This window comes from Dermochelys coriacea, chromosome 6 (assembly GCF_009764565.3).
Source record: "Dermochelys coriacea isolate rDerCor1 chromosome 6, rDerCor1.pri.v4, whole genome shotgun sequence".
Taxonomy (NCBI): Eukaryota; Metazoa; Chordata; order Testudines; family Dermochelyidae; genus Dermochelys; species Dermochelys coriacea.
In genome coordinates, this window is record NC_050073.1 from 97,903,612 (window position 1) to 97,923,310 (window position 19,699).

At 41.0% G+C, this 19,699-nt stretch overlaps 1 protein-coding gene across 7 annotated transcripts in view; it reads right to left on the reverse strand.

The window, feature by feature from the left end:
- Nucleotides 1–19,699, reverse strand: part of RPS6KA5 (ribosomal protein S6 kinase A5) — a 196,228-nt gene that overhangs the window by 169,149 nt on the left and 7,380 nt on the right. Inside the window, exons 1-2 of one of the 7 annotated variants that reach the window (XM_043517826.1) lie at nt 16,128–18,630; nt 15,489–15,665 (exon numbers count right to left, since the gene is read on the reverse strand). The exons of 4 other annotated variants lie outside the window; for them this stretch is intronic. The gene's annotated coding sequence lies outside the window, so the exon portion shown is untranslated. Of the gene's footprint in view, nt 1–15,444; nt 15,666–16,127; nt 18,631–19,699 lie in introns of those variants that run through there. 2 more of the 7 variants (XM_043517825.1, XM_043517827.1) reach the window with 2 other exon arrangements.

A 19,699-nucleotide genomic window follows, 5' to 3' on the forward strand; every position in this document is an offset into this window, starting at 1 on the left:
CCAGGCAGACTGCGAAAAGCTACAAAATAATTTCCAATGTGCATTACTTTGCATTTATCAACATGAAATTTCATCTGCCATTTTGTTGCCCAGTCACCCAGTTTTGAGATCCTTTTGTAGCTTTTCGCAGTCTGCCTGGGTCTTAACTATCTTGAGTAATTTTGTAACTGCCTATGGGTAGGGTGAATATATATGTGGAAATAAGCATCTTGCATACCACATGCCTTTTTTTCTTGTGATGATATAATGGCTGCAAGGCTGACCATACAAAAGTTTGGTTTGCATATGAAGCGGTTGAGACAACAGATCTAGGATTGGTCTCCATCCTCCCTTCTTCCTGAGTACCAAGAAATATGTGGAATAAAATCCTGTGTCTTGCAAGGCCATAGGAACAGGCTCTATTGCTCCCTTTTGCAGTACGGAGTCCACCTCTAGGGCAAGGCTACTGTCACAAGAGTGGTCCCAGAAGCAGGATCGGGGTGGGAGATGTTGATGAGATAGCGTTGTGATCTCAATCATAACCATGCTGAGTGACATCCAAGACCCACCTGTCCATTGTTATCGCACTCCAAGCTGGCAGAAAGAGTGCTTGGCATCCCCCAAAAAGGTGGGTCATAAGTACGGTAGGATCCAAGATAGCTGATGGCTCTCTAAATGTGCTTATGAAAAGGCTGAGTGTGTGGCGTCGAAGACTGTACAGACGGACCAGGTAGACAGGACCACTGGGTCTTCTGATGCTTAAAAGGAAGCTCATATGATTGCTGATGAAAGAATTGAGGAGCTTTGAACGGTTGTGCAGGAGGCGGACAGTAGAACTTACGCTTGGGTGCAGGTGTAGAGATACCAGTGATCACAGGGTGGCTCTGGAGTCCTTGAGGGAGTGCATAGACTTGTCAGTGTTCTAGTTGAAAAGGTGAGATTCATTGAAAGGGAGGTCCTCAGTGGTATTCTGCACCTCCGTGGGGGAGCCAGTAGAGTGCAACCAAGATTTCTTCTGCATGATGATGCCGGTGGCCACAGTACACAAAGAGGTGTCTGCTGAATCCACAGCAGCCCGGAGCATTGTCCTGTTGTTCAGTTTGCCCTCCTCTAAGATAGTCTGGAAGTGGGCATGATCTTGCTCGGGAAGCTTGTCCGCAATGTCTGCTAACTTGGTGTAATTTAGAGAGTCATATTTAGCTAATAACGCCAGGTAATTGGAGATCTGAAACTGAAGGCTCACCAAAAAAAGGAGACCTTACTACCTAGGAAGTCCAGTCTCTTGCCCTCGTCCACTGGAGTAGAACATGGATGTTGCTGCCTGGCCCATTCCATTGCTGCTTGTAGAACCAGAGAATTCAGTGGAGGGTGAGAAAACAGAAACTCAAACCCCTTTGCCGCTACATACTACCTCTTATCCACCCCCTTTGGGGTGGAAACACAAGTGAGCATGCCAGACAGTTTGGGACAGCTGGAAAATGGCACTGTTCATCAGTAGCACCATGCTGGCCCATACCGATGGACGGAAGATATGAAGTAACTGATGTTGGCTGTCCTGTTCTCTCTCCCGTGGGATGTGGAGGGCATCAGCCACGCTTCTCAATAGTTCCTGGAACTGCTGGTAGTCATCCGGAGGGGAGGAAGGAGTTGACAACACTGCTGCAGAGACGATGAGGGGAACCACTCTGGTTCTGGGGGTAGTATCCAAGTCAAGCTATTTGGTGCATCCTCCAAGTCCTGGTTTCGAAAGTCTACTTGATGAAAGGTGGAGTGGTGAGATGGGAGACTCCTTTTGGGTGGATCAGGAAAGTTGCAAAGGTAGATACTGTGCCCAAGACCCCCAGTATGGCCAAACAGCAGTTGTTGTGGAGGGCCATGGAGCAAGGTAATAATGACTCCTGTGAGGAAAGGGAAGGTACTGCCACTGAGCTGGCAGTATCTTCGCAAAGTCATACCAATGGTATAAGGGGGTGGACTTGGCGTTCCATCCGAGTCCTACCATGCTGAGAAGTCAGAGCCCTGCTTGAACAGCAGTGCTGGCAGAACCATGTAAGCTATAGAGGAATGATCAGGAACACGACCTGAGGGAGGCAAGTCCAATGTAGGAAAGCAGCCTCTTTTAGGAGGTGAGTGCACCAGGAGACGTGGAGACCTCACCTTTTCCAGCGCAAAAAGTTTATGAGCCTGGGCACCAACTCAAGCCTCCCCAGCATCAGCAGTACATGTTCCGAAGTTGGAACCAGAGCCAGAACTAGAGCAGAACCAAAGATTCCCTTGATTTTGGTGGTGCTGATCAGGAAGGGGTACATGGCTCAGTGACCTGGACGAGCAGGTCCAATGTTCTGTGCAACTTCGTTGTGTGTGCGCGCGCGCGCGTACCCCTTAGAATGCACTGCTTCTCAATGGCTGGAACTCATGAAAGGTGCAGCGTCCTTCTTGGGCCTTGAGGAAGACTCACTGTCATGCTTATGCACATGCTTCCTTGCCTCACGAATAAGCCCCGGCATGAGGTCTGTAGCACTGATACTAGTGGAACTGGACTGGGGCTCCAAAGTAGGAGGTGTGCTCCTTGAATGCTCAGGCCCAAACAGGGCGTGTTTTTCACTCTGGATTTGACTGTGGCCTCATGGAGACCTCCATGAGGTGCTTCTTGAGGTGGAGAGCCTTCCCAGGTATGGCTTGGGAAAGAGTGGCAGATACTGTACCTGGATACGACATGGGCTTCCCTCCAAGCAATAAAGGCAGTGTTGGTGCTCATTGCTTACTGAGAATGAGCGAGGGCAAGAGAAGCGGATCTTGAACCCCGGCATCTTTGGCAAAATTCAGTACCCAGGCATGGGTGCTGAGGGAAGGGGGACAGGAAATCGGCAAAGCGGCATCCCCAAGTCCTTAAAATCCTAAAAACTACTCCTCTACTGAAAAACTACTGGCAACAGTTGCAAACGTGAGCTTCTTTCAGGCACTTCAGGCAGCTTGAATGCGGGTTGTCCAGGTGCATAGCTTTGTTGCAAGAGGCGCAGGGCTTAAAGTCCAGTGACTGAGACGTGACTTGGCACCAGGGAACGGACAAAAACTCCACTAACACACAGTTACAGAACTTCATTAAAACTGACTACAAAATTAACTAGATACAGATAAGAAAAAAAATACCACAGAGAGCTTGCCAAAGCAAGGATAGCAGTTCCAGCAACCATTACAGGCTGTAAGAAGGAACTGAGGAGACACAGGGTTGGCTGGGCGTCTTATACCAGTGCTATAGATGCAGGACTACAGAGGGCGCTCGAGCTGCCCCAAAGGGTACCACTGAGGGGAAAATTTCCAGAAACTATGCTCGGTGCAGTGCATTGCATACTTAAAATGGATGTGCAATCACCCGAAGAAGAAAAACTATCTGCACACTACAAGAAACAAAAAAGCTATAGTTACGAGGTAGTAAAGGACAACGTGTCAATTCAGTCTATGCAGTTTTTAGAAATCTGTAATCTCCTTTACTGAGCTATCAAAAACTGTCTTAATGGGATTGCTTACATGAATAAAATTATATGCCTATTGTAAGATCAAGACTAACTTTATTTTTCATTTGTTCATTCACTTGTTTAAGCAACTCAAGTACTCATTGCAGACATCTCCCAGAAATGCAAAAATCAAGTTAAAAGCTCAGCTATATCAGGAACCCAGTTTCTCTTCTTCACTGGCACATCTCAGAAAAGTTTATCATTTCTGAAATAGTTTGTCTCAACCAAAAGACAGGATGGATCATCAGTAATAGTAAATCCATAACTATTCTTTTGCAGAAGCATTTTTAAGTTCTTATGGTAATATTCTTTGATGAATTCCAAATATTCCTGTTTTCTATAACATTACAGTAAAAGAATCATTCTTCTCAAACCATCATAGCAAAAGGCAGTGTGTTAGTACTTGCATCCTCTCCACAATTATTGTGCAGAATTTATTTTTATAAGTCTAAACCAGGGGTCGGCAACCTTCATGAAGTGGTGTGCCCAGTCTTCATTTATTCACTCTAATTTAAGGTTTTGTGTGTCATTAATACATTTTAACATTTTCAGAAGGTCTCTTTCTACAAGTCTATAATATATAACTAAACTATTGTTGTACGTAAAGTAAACAAGGTTTTTAAAATGTTTAAGAAACTTCATTTAAAATTAAATTAAAATGCAGAGCCCCCCAGACCAGTGGCCAGGACCCAGGCAGTGTAGGGTTGCCTACCCCTGGCCTAGACCCAAAACAGCTCCAAAACAAGCTGCAAAATATTTTTTAACACTGAGGATAGATAATCCTCATTACTTAATACAGGCACACATTCTCAAAAAAAATCTGCCAATAATGAGCTTGAGAGAAAAGAAATTTTTTCTATATTGGAGAAGAGCAACTACAATCTGATACCCTAAGCAGCTTTGGTATTAAAAGGTGCTACATAAGTAGACGCAGTGTAAGTGTTATTCAACTGTGCTGACACAAACATTAAAAAGGATAAAAATATATAGTCAAGCCACTTATGTAGGGTATTGCTATCCCATAATAAGTTATCACTAAAAACTATACCACTAAACACTCCAGGCAAAACTCTGGCCCTCTTTGCTTTTGCCTCTTAAAATGAATATGAAACAATACTGAACAGAACATTACAACTGTATGCCAGAACTCGTCTCCAAGTAATAATGGAATATCAAAACCCCCCATGCTCTCAAGGAGCCATGGACTAGCTGCAGTCCCTAATGAGGCTACATTACTTATTTTGGTGTAACGTTTAAAAAACAAAAACAAACACCTCCCTCATCCACATCCTCTTGCTCATCTCCTACTTTCTTTCACTTGCTACACTCCATATATCCCACTGCTCTTCCTCTCCCCAGATTGTGCCTTTCCAGTATTACTCCATGGCTGCTTCTCCTGGATTACTCTGCCCATCTGTCCCCCACTGTTGTTATATACCCAAACCACCCACCTACAAGGTGTAACCCAATCCTGAATATTTTTCAAAAAAAACATTTCCAGTAATTAAGGGTTTAAAAGTCTTTTACACTTATTTAAGGGTATATCATGCCTATAAAAGTTATATATTTGATTATTCATGAATATGTACAGAAATGAAATATACAGATTTTATTGGAATGCCCACATTTCACATGAGTGGTAGAGCTACAGGTGAATCATACAGGTCATCCTAAATAGAGGCTAATAAAACCTTCACTCCATATTACATCATCATGTATTCTGAACATGCCACATATTACATAACAAAAATTAGAAATGTTTTAGGAAGGTTTTTAAAAACTGTACTGCAAGTATTCTTGTATCCTTGTACCTTGTAAAGCGAGGAACCATAAATACGAGTTAAACTGTACAGGAGTGGGAGAAGAGATTTAAAACCATTCAATTTCTTAGCAGTGTTATAACTAAAACAGCTTTTCTATAAATAAGATTGGTGTGATTTTAAAATATGACCTCTTCGGATCTTTCCTGGTTAGAAGTCAGCCATAGAAATGTAGAGCTAGAAGGGACATCTGAAGATCAGATGATCAGAAACAGAGTATCCTGTTTACACAAAGTGCATGGACAAGATTAGCCTGGGTGAATATGGGGTCTGAGAAAGAAACTAGTGGACAGAAATGTGCTAAGAAAGGTGTAAATCTGAGACCACCCTGGGCATAAAAGTAGCATAGGGCCTCAGACACTTTATCCATGTGGAATACCATATGGATCTTGAGTGAACAGAGCACTGAGCTCACCTACCCTCCTAACAGATTTAACAGCTATACCAGGAAGGCCACTTTGACACATTCTCTAGGGGTGCTTGTGCAAGGAGTTTGTAAGGTGGACACAATTTTTTTAGGATAAGGATCAAGCCCGAAGGAGGCAATGGCTCTCTGATGGTGGGGAAAACCAAGGAGTAATGATACCGACAACATCTGTAAAGCATTTTGGTATCTACTGATGAAAAGCACTAAGTACTATTATTAATTATTAACCATACTATTAACCAACCTGGAGACTGAAGTGAAAAAAAGATAAGTATATCCTTAGTAAAACTGTGGCAAGTAGATATGGCAGCCAAATGCACTTTCAGGGAGGGTATGGCTAAACCTTGAGGCATTACATGTAAAAAGATATTCTAAGATTCCAGGTATTTCTGCTTAAGACTGGGTCTTACTATTCATCTACAAAGTGAAATGTCTCCACTTCTGTTTATAACATTTCAGGGTGGATTTCTTTCTGCATTGCAAAAGAACAGCTTGAACTATCTGTGAACAGAGGCAACCCCCAGTAGTTAATAAGTTATCCACCATGCTGTCTGATGGAGTGTCTACAGATTTGGATGCAGAGCCCTCTTTTTTGAGGTAGAAGGAAGCAAAGGAAGGCAGACCAGCAGTTCCCCAACTAGCTGCAGAAGAACTGGATACCAGCGCTGGTGAGGTCAAGTTGGTGATATTTATATGATGTTGGCCACGTCTGCCCTGATTTCTTTACATATGGGAATGGTAAAAGAGGCGGATAAGAGATAACTGTTCTAGACCAGATGGGAAGCTGTGACATTCTGTATCTTGTGGGAACACCCTATACCCCCATGTTCATCCTTAGAATAGGATTGTGTGGTATCTAATGTTTGTCATGTCAGATGTCTTCGGAAGGCTCATGATGCACTGAGCATTGTTGTGATATAGTGATGTTATAGGTTGTAATGTCACATATATAGTTATGAGGCTGAAAATGTGTCTTCGTGGCCAAATAAGCCCAGGCAAAAACTCTCCAAGAGCACAGAGGCAGTTCACACCTCAACAGGGCATGTATGGGACAAACCTACCCCAACCTCTCAGGAACAAAGGACGCCGGCCTAGGCAGCAACAAAAAGATCTGTTGGACTCTGGAGTGAGTCACCCCACTTCCTTTGGTAAGTTTGGGACCGCGATGAGGTAATGCTCACCTGACTCTGAAGTGGGGTGAGGCAAAGCCAAGAGGGAAGAAAGAACATGATAAAAGGAAGAGACGTTTCCCATGCTCTTTAACCTCCATCTACGGACATCACTACCAAGCAACTGAAGCGCTGATCAAAGGGAAGAGCCTGGCTGAAGGGCAACCAGCCAGCCTGTGGTGAGAAGCATCTAAGTTTGTAAGGTCATTAAAAGTGTCAAGATCAGCTTAGAATGCATTTTGCTTTTATTTCATCTGACCAAATGCGACTTATTATGCTTTGACTTATAATAACTTAAAATTTATATCTTTGTAGTTAATAAATTTGTTTATTCTACCTGAAGCAGTGCGTTTGGTTTGAAGCCTGACAGAAACTCCCCTTGGGATAACAAGCCTGGTACATATCAATTTTTTTGTTAAACTGACAAACTCATATAAGCTTGCAGCATCCAGCAGGCATAACTGGACGCTGCAAGTTGAAGGTTCCTAGGTTTGTGTCTGGGACTGGAGATATTGGCTAGTGTCATTCGGTTGCACAATCCAAGGAGCAGCTTACATGCCAGAGGCTGTGTGTGAACAGTCCAGGAGTGGGGGTTCTCACAGCAGAGCAGGGTAAGGCTGCTCCCTGAGTCAAGGATTAGAGTGACCGAACAGATTACCTGTCCAGATAATACCAGAGGGGAATGTCACAGAAGCATCTGGGAGAGACCTCCTGTCTGTGTGCTCTTGGGCAATATAGGCTCTTCAACTGTGTGCTCTGCTCTGTTTAGATGCTAAAAAGTTGGTTAGCAGTTGGTCCCCATTGTGAGAAGTAATGAGGGAACGGTTTGTTTCAGGGACCATTTGTGTTGTCCCTGAGATTTTTTGCTGAATGAGTCTCTCCTCATTAGGCATATGGCTACTGGGAAAAATGCGATACTGTATGCACCAGAGCCAGAGTTTTCTCGACTCTGTGAATAGGATCAGGGAGTATGCTTCCACTTGCTTGCTCCTGTACTACATGGCTGTGCTACAAGGTTCTGCAGGGACAGAAAGAACTACTAAGGGTCCACTACATTGACATGGAGCCTGGACTCCAGGAAACTGCTAAGACTCTTGTTATTGAGGGTCAAATGATTGAAAAGAGTTATCAAAGAACTAAGAGAACATCAGCAGAGTTAAGGACAATACGGATTTTTTAAATATAGTAGGAACAAAAAGAATCCTTACAATGGTATTGGTCCATAACTAGATGGAAATCGTAAAATTTATCAATAACTCAGAAAAGACAGACGTGTTCAATACATATTTCTGTTCTGTATTTGGGGAAAAGAACAGATAACATCTCATCAGACGGTGATAATTCTTTCCATTCTACTAGTATCTCTAGAGAATGTTAAACAGAAGCTACTAAAGTCAGACGTTTTAAAAAATCAACAGGTCCAAATAACTGGCTGAAGAGCTCACTGGACTGTTAATGACAACTTTCAGTAAGTCTTGGAACACTAGGGAAGTTCCAGAAGACTGTGCCAGTTTTTAAAAAGGGTAAACAGGATGAGACCTGGGTAATTATGAGCCTGTCAGCCTCACATCGCTCCTGGGCAAGATAATGGAGTGGCTGATACAGCACTCAATTAGTAAAGAATTAATTAATGCAAATGAACATAGGTTTATGGAAAACAGATCCTGTCAAACTAACTTGGCTGTTTTTTTGTTTTTGTTTTTTTAATGAGATGACAAGTCTGGCCAATAAAGGTAATAGTGTTGATGTAATACACTTACTTCTGTAAGATGTTTGACTTAGTACCACACAACATTTTGATTAAAAACTATAATGATATAAAATAAATATGCCACATATTAAGTGGATTAAAATCTGGCTAACTGATGGGCATCAAAACGTAATTGTAAATGGGGAATCATCATTGAGCACGTCTGTTTCCAGTGGGGTGCCACAGGGATCAGTACCTGGCCCTATGCTAGTTAACATTTTTATTAATGACCAGAAGAAAACAAAATTGCAACTGATAAAATATGCATTGTTGCTTGATTTGTTGAGTGGTTATTAACAATTTCCAATTAGTTACTTAGTAAAATTTGAGGTTTAAAGAGTTACAGTCCCATAATTAGGCACAACAAAAGTAAATTCAATATGCGGGTGGGAACCCCAGCATGCACAGTCACAACGCTCACATTGAGGGCAAAAGAACTCTTTAAAATACTTTTATTAGCATAATTAGTAAAAACACATTTTCCAACCCAAATAAATGTAATATTCCCAGTTCCTCAATAATTCAGGTTACTGGTGGGTAACTCACTTATGCAATAGCTCATAGGCCTCAAAGCCTAATGCTAACTGCTTAAGCTAATATTTTAAGTATGTATGTCTATAGGTTTCTTGCATTACTGCTGCATAAAATACCTTTAAATTAGCTCTATGGACTACAAGTTGACAAAAACTGGTGTGGTAAATAGAGAAGACAGGTTCCAACTCTACATTTAAAATGAAGTCTAAATTAGCTGTTACCACTCAAGAAAGAGATCTTGGACTCATTGGGGATAGTTCTCTGAAAACATCCACTCCATGTGCAGTGGCAGACAAAAAAGCTAACGGAATATTGGGAATCATTATTAAAGGAATAGTTAAGAAGACAGAAAATATCATACTGCCTCTATATAAATCTATGGTGCGCCCTCATCTTAAATACTGCATGCAAATGTGGTTGCCACATCTCAAAAAAAGATATATTGGAATTAGAAAAGGTACAGAAAAGGACAACAAAAATGATTCGGGGTATGGAACAGCTTCCATATGAGGAGAGATTAAAAAGACTGGGACTGCTCATCTTGGAAGAGAGGCAACTAATGGGGGATATGATAGAGGTCTATAAAATCATGACTGATATGGAGAAAGTAACAACACAAGAACTAGGGGTCACCAAGTGAAATGAATAGGTATCAGGTTTAAAAACAAACAAAAGGAAGTATTTCTTCATATAACGCACACTCAACCTGTGGAAATCTTTGCTGGAGGATGTAGTGAAGGCCAAGACCATAATAGGGTTAAAAAAAAAAAACCCAAGATAAGTTCGTGAAGGCTAGGTCCTTCAATGACTATGAGCCAGAATGGGCAGGGATACAAAACCATGCTCTGAAGTGTCCCTGGTCTCTGTTTGCCAGAAGCTGGGAATGGGCGACAGGATGGATCACTTGATGATTATCTGTTCTGTTCATTCCCTCTGAAGCACTTGGCACTGGCCACTGTCCAAAGACAGGGTACCGGGCTGGATGGACTACAGCTCTGACCTAGTATGGTTGTTTTTATGTTCAGAGCAATCTGGATCTCATGTTAAACTGGGCACAAGCAAACATCACACATTTAATTCAGATAAATGTAAAATGTATACACCTAGGAACAAAGAATGTAGGCCATAGTTGCAAGATTGGGAACTCCACCCTGGGAAGCAGTGACTCTGAAAAAGATGTGGGTGTCATGGTGGACAATCAGCTGAACATGAGCTCCCACTGTGACACTATTGCAAAATGAGCTAATACAATCCTCAGATGAACAGGGAAATCTCGAGTAGGAGTAGAGAAGTTATTTTACCTCTATTTTTTACTGGTGTCACTGCTGCTGGAATACTGTGTTCAGTTCTCGTGCCCATAGTTCAAGAAGGATGTTGATAAATTGGAGAGGGTTCAGAGAATAACCATAAAAATGATTAAAGGATTAGAAAACCTGCCTTACAGTGATAAATAGACTTAAGGAGTTCAGTCTATCTTAACAAAGAGACTAAAAGGTTGACTTGATTACAGTTTACAAGTACTTACCTGGGAACAAATATTTAATAATGGGCTCGTCAATCTAGCAGAGAAACGTATAACATGATCTGGTGGCTGGAAGCTGAAGCTAAACAAATTCGGACTGGAAATAAAGTATAAATTTTTAACAGTGAGCAATTAGCCAATGGAACAATTGGTCATGGTGGATTCTCCATCACTGGCAGTTTTTAAAATCATGAATGGATGTTTTTCCAAAAGATATACTACAGGAATTATTTTGGAAAGGTTCCATAGCCTGTGTTATACAGGAGGTCAGACTAAATTATCCCTTCTGGGCAACAAATCTATGAACATAAGACATGATGATGCCTCAGACACTAGCATGAGAGCTACAGCCACAGATATAGCCTTAAGAAAATACTCATTGTTTAGATCCTCAAGCCTTACTCCCGAGTCACTAAACAAAAGCCTTCCCTTTGAAAGCATAGATCTTTTTAATGTCAAGACTGATTAGACTTTGGACAATATCAAAACCTCAAAGGTGAGTTTGACCCTTAAGACTTACTCAGTACACATCCTCTGCAGGAACAAGACCCTTTTTATCTAAACAGTCCACTTACAAAGACAGTGTCTTTCTCTACAACAAAAGATGCAGCCTTAGAGATGGGACCAATTTTTCCTCAGCTAAGCCTGAGTCCAATAAGAGATCTCAATACAGAAACAGAATTCTTTGTTGTGCATTTCAGTCAACAGCTTTGGTCTCCAAGCAACAGTTTTGACAGGATGGTCGATTACTGCACACCTTTGTCTCCAGGTGCAGAATTACTTCCCATAGCAGGATACTGGAAACCATCCGTGACAGTTATTCCGTTCAATTCTCCACCAAGCCACCTTGCTTTCTTCCCTCATGATTCAGGGACTCATCTCATGAGCATCCTATTGCAGTTCTCAAACTTTTGTACTGGTGACCACTTTCACATAGCAAGCCTCTGAGTGTGACCCCCCTTATAGATTAAAAACACTTTTTAATATATATTTAACAGCATTATAAATGCTGGAGGCAAAGCAGGGTTTGGGGTGGAGGCTGACAGTTCACGACCCCCCCCCATGTAATAACCTCGTGACCCCCACTTTGAGAACCCCTGTATTAGAGGAACTAGAGTCACTCCTACAAAAAGGGAGCCACAGAAGAGGTTCCATAAGAAAACCAGGGAAAGGAGTTCTACTCATGTTGCTTCCTAATCCCCAAGAAGAGCAACTGTCTTAAACCCAATCTGGCACACAGAAATCTCAAAAGATTATTCAACTACAGAATACAGCCTGTAGAACAGATATCATCCCTTCCTTAGTGCAGGGGAACAGTAGGTGGGTGTTGATTTAAAGGATGCTGACTTCAATGGGGCAACCAAACCCACCCATCTCAGGTTGGGTGTGTGCACAAGAACGATACCAATTCCATGTCTTTCCATTCAGTTTATCGATAGCACCAAGACTTCATGAAAGTGCCTTCTGGAGGTAGCAGACACCAGGGCATATTTGTTTATTCCTACCTGAATGGATGGCTGGCTCCTAATGAACAGTTCTCAGAAGGAATCTCTCTGTTGGGATTCACTACATGTGCACCTTCCTGAAATCTCTGGGACTGCTAATTAACTAGGAGAGTTCCTCACTGCAACCTACACAGAGAATCATTTTCATAAGAGCAGCCCCAGACTCCACTCAAGCTAGGCTCTTTCTCCCAGGAGACGCTTTTTGAGAACCCTAATGGTACAACCAGGACAAACTATGCAGTTTTTCTTAAAACTCCAAGATGCAGTGGCCTCATCAAGCCAAATACCGCCTTTTGCTTGTATCAAAGGAGACCCTTACAACACTGGGTAGCATCTCACCACACTCAACAGCCACAGGTACATAACCGTAACTCCCTGACTACTCCAGCAACACCGTTGGTAAGAGAACTGATACAAAAAGATACCATTTGTTCCTCTCTTCCCCGCTATTACAATCATCACTGATGCCTCCAATCTGGACTGTGGCATGCATTATCATAGGGCCCTATGAAATTTGTGTTAATGAAAACATGGACGGAATTGAAAACACGGAATCCAGGTTCTCCCCAGCAATAGAACTGAAGCAGCAGGCAGGCTGCACGGCTGAGCTATGCATAGCCATTGGAGGTAAGAGACTAGTGGATATGAGGAGGGAGGTGCAGAGGGCTAGAGCCATGAGAGAGTGCAGGGATTAGTGGAGAAGTGCTAGCAACTGGAATTTAAGAGCAGCTTCTGAGAACTCAGTTCCTCGCTATGTCAGTTTCACATCAGGAGTTGTAGCTGAACAGCTCCCCATTTAAAGTGGGGGCACCTGCCCATCCCCGAGTTTCTCATCACAGTGGAGTGCAAACAGGAAAAAGAACCGCTACTTTCGCTCTTGCTGGAAGAACCAGAAGCCTTTAGTTGTGGTCTGAGAAGTTGCTGCAAGGCTGTCCCTGAGGAAGTAGACCAGCAGCACTGCTCCCCTGGCTGTGTCAGCTGCTCCTTGCCCAGGAGTGGGAGAGCTTACATCCTGGCCAGGCCCCACAGCCAGCAGCAGTGCCAGCAGCCTGGGGGCCACAGGGGCACTCAAAGCACTTCATGTGGGTAAATAGCTCCGTGTTACCCAGCTGATAGGAGGAGATCCAGGAGAGAGCAGTTTCTGGCTAGCCTTGGCTGAGAGAAGAGACCTGTTGAGTGTTAATCTCCTTAAGTCTCTCCCACAAAGCTGATAAGTTTTATTTTCAGTCAGTGCTTCCCTTATACATTTCAGTTGCTCCTAATGGAAATCAGGGGAAGCTATTGTACAGTCCTCTATTTCTCAATCAGAAAATAAAAATGTTTCCTTTTTTCACTTGGACTATGGACCAAGTGAAAAAAAAAATTATTTATTTATTTATTTATTTATTTATTACAATTCCTGGAGAGCTCTTAATTCTACCAGGTTGTTACAGCTTTGAACCAGGTCTCTCACTAACTTCCTTAACATAGGAGTATGCCCTTGAAATGACATTTTTAGAGGGCAAATTTCCTTAACAACGTTTAAGACATATAGTGTCTTATATACATACATACATACACACACACACACACACACACACAGTTCAGCAATGTCAATTTGGTCATATTACCAAGTGCTACTTTAAAAAGTAATATAAATTGTGTTACTTTTAACATATACCCACCCTATATTAGCAGGATGTTTCATTTGAATTGTAGGGGTTTTTTGTAAAAATCAGCTTTCCCCTATTGCAATCCAATTCTGAACATTTGTATGCAATTAAGTAAGGCTATTTAATTGTTGTCAACATATCACACGATTTTGATTAAAGAACAAAGACAGAATTAATTTTTCCATTTATTAAAAAAAATCAGAAAATAATAAATCCAAAAATCCATAATAATAAAAAGGATTTCATAGGGCCCTATTATCAGGACCTCAAAGTATACAGCCAGAACACCATCTGAGAATCCAGACTTCTTACTTGTATTTTAGACTCCTTACCCTCATGGCATCCCATAGAACATAGTTATAATGGGATATGATGGCCTGATAACTGTCGACATGAAAACTGAAGAACCAGGAGACTACGTCTTTCTGACAAAAGTATCCAATTTATGGCTTTCCCCATTTGAGGGAGCAGACTGAGATGCCTTACCACCTCTAGAGTGTTTCTGTATTGCAGATACCATCACAGAATTTCTCAGAAGGCACTGGAGTAAAAACTGATGATCCTTAGAAGGTACTGTAATCCTTAGAAGATACTGGGTACATCCTGTTAAGCTCTCTTCCATACTGGTGGTGAAAAGACAGTAGACATCCAAATGTCCAGAATGCCAGGGACAGCAAATTCAACCCAGAAGGTGGTCTTGGAGACACAGAACTTGGGCATAATATGGAAGGTGGTACTCATGAGGTGCATCATAGCTCTTTATTGGAAGATCTTGACACAGAGGCTGGCCTTGCTACTCCCAAAGGAACAGCTGAAGAAGCTATTTATAGGCACCAAGAAGCCACATAAAAAAAACATTCTGAGGGTTTGGGTGTAACAGCTGCCCAGGGAGTAAAAGCATGACACATCACACACACTGGAACACAAAGCAGGTCTCTCTCAGGCATATGAGACATCTAACACAGGTGTTTACCTCAGGAATCATCACCGAGTAAGGCACACACTTCTTAAAGGACTCAGGGACCAACATGACTGTAGGGGCTACCTAAGGCAAGTGGCTACTTAAACTATACTAACACTTCACTGAACTAATCTAATCTATGTACAAGAAAAGAATTAGATTACTAGGAATAGCCAAAGGACATGAAAAGTGAGTTTTGTTAGTTCTGTGGCAATGGCAAAGGAACTGAGGCAGTCAGGGATGCATCCCTCACAGGGTAGGACAATTGTGTCACCATCACACGAGTGCACTTCCCAATTTTCAAGGCAGTTCCACAGCTCAGTGTCTAGGGCACCATATTCAAGACATGGGGATGCACAAAAGCTCTTGATGAACAAAAATTTTAAAAACCCAAACCTAATGAAATATGTAACTCTGAAAAGTCAGACGACAGCCTGTTTATGACAATTGGCAAAATTAGCAGCAGATAAGTACAACTGGTTGTTCTAATCAAGAAAGGGGTATCAATAGGGCAGAAGGATAACAGCACCCAACACACAGAGGTTCCTAAATTTTTGAAATTCAGGAATTATATTATAACATTTCTTAACATGAATAAAAATTTCCTGACTCTCAAATGAGATACTTATGTCTCAAAAGACAGATATTCTTCACCTGGTTCTGCTTCCGCTCAAGCAGTAATAGTTTCTTTCTGTTCCTTATCCTCAGCAAGAAGCGAAAGTTGCAACTCAATCTAAACAGACTGGAATCTTGCCAAACTTTCTGTTCTTTTTTTAATTGAAGTCTCTCTCAAGTGTCATGGTATATCAAAAGTATCTGGATTCCAGACAACTAAGCAGAAAGAATTAGATAAAAGAAAGATAAAAGAGAAAAAAAACAAAAGTGTTATCAAACTGGCTTGAATACAAAGGAGCTGTAGACTCTTAGGGCACAGACTAATGAAACAAAGCTTTTGAGGGGGATACTTTGAAGCCCAACTCCTGTTTTTACTGTCAAGTATTTATATGACCTGCTATTGCTTAATACAATTCACATGCACTAGTATGCATGAATAAGACACCTATATGATCTTTCATGCAGCAAAAGAATATCAGAACTATCTGAGATAAACCTGCTTAGATTAGATGAATCTCAATGACTTGAGGAAGAAGACAACAAAATGACTCAGTTTCACTACTATAATAATTATCCCCTTTCAGAGGGTTAACCAACTATTTGTCTGTATGGCGAGTGCTAAAATCTAGATATCTGGGTGGACTGCTAGGACAGCGGAAAGAGCTACAGCCAGATCACCTTTTTCACATCTACATACAGCCAAAAGGTTCAGATCATATCTTCTGGATGCAGATCTTGCAACTGTTACCCATGTCTTCATCACCTCCAGATTACACTACCACAATATGTTCCACATTACGCTAGATCTTAAATCTATCCAGAAACTAAAGCTGGCACAGTAGTCATCATCTTTCCTTAAAGAAAAGAAAAGCCACAGTTTACAACTTTGCAGAACATAACAGTGCTACTGGATCTGCACTGTTTCACTGTTGTATACCACACAGAAATTAAGGGGACAGTTTTGATCTAGATAGTTCTAAACAGACTGACCAATTTATCTGAACAATCACCTCCCCATTTAAGATACTGGGAGGACTTTAGAGGGAGACCTAAGAATATAATATGTTTTCAGATGCTAGGTTATTTATGTATGTTCATTATTGGCAGAAGAGCCTTACTGGAGTATTTTTTTATATGTTTCAAGCATGGAAAGCAAAGCATAGGCATTCCTCTTGAAAGAATGAGTGTATAATTGAAATAAAAATATAATCTGAGGCAGAATTAGAGTGAAAGACTCAAGAAATATTCTGACATTATTTGTATTAAAGTAATGCCTAAAGGATCCAATACAGATTAGGGCACCATTGTACTAGATGTCCTATATGTAGACTTGGAAGGATTAGATTTTTATCTGTAAACATTGATAAATGTCAATTAAACCATACACACAAACTGAGAAAAGAATATTCCCATTGATAAGAACTGAAATTTATAAATAGGCAAAGAAAGAAAAATGCTGCTTGAGAACTTAGTTTGATTTAAGCATATCTACTTTGTATATTTTGACATCTGATGTTGGCAATTAGTGTTCGAGCAGTTATAAATCTTTAACTTTTTAAATCTCAGTCTGTCATTAAACTGACTCCATCCCCCATAATTTCCCATAACTGTGAAAATGTAAATATATTTAAAATAGAAAAAGCTTAAAAATTAAAGATTAATATTATCCATCAAAATTATAACTGAATTCTACCAAGTCTGTCTACATATCTACAACAGGAGATGCCTCAGCCAAGAAGAGTTTACAATATAACATAGATGAGGGGAACAAAGGATTATTGTCCCATTTTTACAGATGAAGTTATAGAGGCACAGAGAGATTAAGGTTTTGAACCTTTGCAGTCAAGGAGAGTTTTTTCATAAACTTCAGCAAGTCTTGAACCAGTGATCAGCCTGTGATCACACAGGAAGTCTGTGGCAGAGCTGGGAACTGAACCCAGATTCTATGCAAAAACCATATGGTTAACATCTTTTAATATGTTTTCAGTCCCAGATTAAGCAAAATTCTCACTCTTCCATAGTGTCATCACAAGGCAGGGTAAGTGCTGTGTGCCCTAAATAGGCAATTCTACATCTTAACATGTTTAGCTATGTTTTAAATGTAGCCTTAACTCCAAACTTCCTGAGTTTATAATGCTTGTTTCTGGGATAATTATAACATCCCAGTACTGTTTTTTTACCCTAAATTACTGACATGTTCCCTCAACCATAATTCCATCTTCAGGTTTTTTTTCCCACCTAGTAATTTCCTTGTTTTATTTAATTATTTAAAAAAATCATAAGCCAACACTAAAAAGAAACCTGAAGAGACTATTAACATGTGATGTTTGTAATGATTTGAAGATATGTACCATCAACCTTAAAAATATTTATTTTAACTTTTAGGATAGATTCAATGAGTATGCTCAGGTTGCTTTACGCTGTTGTGGACAAGTGCAATACACCCATAGTTTATTGGCCAGTTAAGCTGTTCAAAGCTTCTTTGCATAGTTAAGGAAGTGCAAAGCAACCAGAGGGCACACACCATTTTTTCCTTAGTTCTGGTACTCTACATTCCCTCTAGTTTCCTTCACTCCTGTTGAACAGACCTTGTGTGCAATGGGTAGATTTTTAAAAAATAAATATTAAGAATCACAGATCATTTTTAACAACAATTTTCATTACAGGAAGTTTCTGCTTCAGAAACTGGCTCAAAATAGTCTCCTTTGAAAAAATTTAAAGAATTGTCCATTTCAAAAGTGGCTGCCCTCTCCCATTGTTATCAATGACAAGGAGGATACAGACTGCCCTGAGTTTAGTTTCAAAATAGCAACTACTTTTTTTTTTGGCCTCCAGAGAAGATAGTCCCCCCTATGATTACAGGAATAAGTGAGGAGCACTGCGAGGAGCAGATGAGTGGAAGTAGTGGTCTCAGCTGCACTGTAAAAAATAGGATATGGCAGCCATTTTGAAAGGCCAATTCTTTTCAAAATTTTTTGAAAGAGAAAATTATTCAGCCTTACTGAAGCGTAAAAAATGGTTACTTATCTGTACAGTTACTGATGTTCTTTGAGATGTGTTGTGCACGTACACATTTCACTGCAAGTGTCAGCCCACCCAGTGCACTTAGGTTGGAGACTTGATAGCAGTACTGATACAGCAACGAATGCGGCCTGCACATCCTCACGCCAAGGGCATCAAGGGCACAGTTGCCCCATCTCTCTCTCTCTCTCTCTCTCCGTTTCTTTGCACCAGAGAAAATAAGATGGTAATTGAAGTAGGGAGGATGTGGAACATATATGTAAACAAGACATCTTGAAGAACCCGGGAAGGATTCCCAGAATCAGCCATTGTTGTCCTTGAAATGTGAAAAACAGTGTTTAGTTCACGTAAATAGTAGTAAAATTAGAGGTGCATGTATCTTATTAACTCCGTTTCCTAAACCTCCAGGAAGAAATCCCAGCTGGTGTGGACCCAAACTAAACCAGGCTGGCCACCACCATCTGTGATTTGGGGGGCGTGTGATAAATGAAAAGGGGGGCGTAGCTCCCTTTTTGAGGACCCCAGCCAGCCAGTTAGCTATAGAATCCTTCTTGGTAGTTGTTCTCTACTTGCTTTACCTGTAAAGGGTTAACAAGTCCACAGGTAAAAGGAAAGGAGTGGACACCTGACCAAAAGAGCCAATGGGAGGGCTAGAACTTTTTAAAATTGGAAAAAAAAACTTTCCCTTTGTCTGTTATTGTTCTCTGGAGAGAGAGGACAGAGCAGATACAGGGCTGAGACTACGCTGTAAAAAGCTTTTTGTCAGGTATGGAAATCATCAGATCATACCTAAAACTCCTCATTTGAGCCAGATATGTAAGTAAACTAGAAAATGTGTAGGAAGACGTGATTAAGTTTATTTTGTTTATTTCTTATGGCTCGTGGACTCCTCTGTGCTAACCCCAGATGCTTTTGTTGCTTGTAACCTGTAAGATGAACCCCCAGAAAACTATTTTGTGTGCTTAATTTTTGGAATTGCTCTTTTAAAAATCTAGCAATAGTCTGAGTTTTCAGATATATTTTCTTTTTGTTTTTAATAAAATATACCTTTTTTAAGAACAGGGTTTGGGTGTCTTAAGAGGTTTGTGCACATGGTTTTTAGTTAGCTGGTAGCAACAGCTGATTTCTTTCCTTTCCTTTCCTTTCTTAGCTCTTCCCCGGGGGGGGGGGGGTGAAAGGGCTTCAGGGTACCCCACAGGAAGGAATTCCCAAGTGCACCTTCCTGGGTT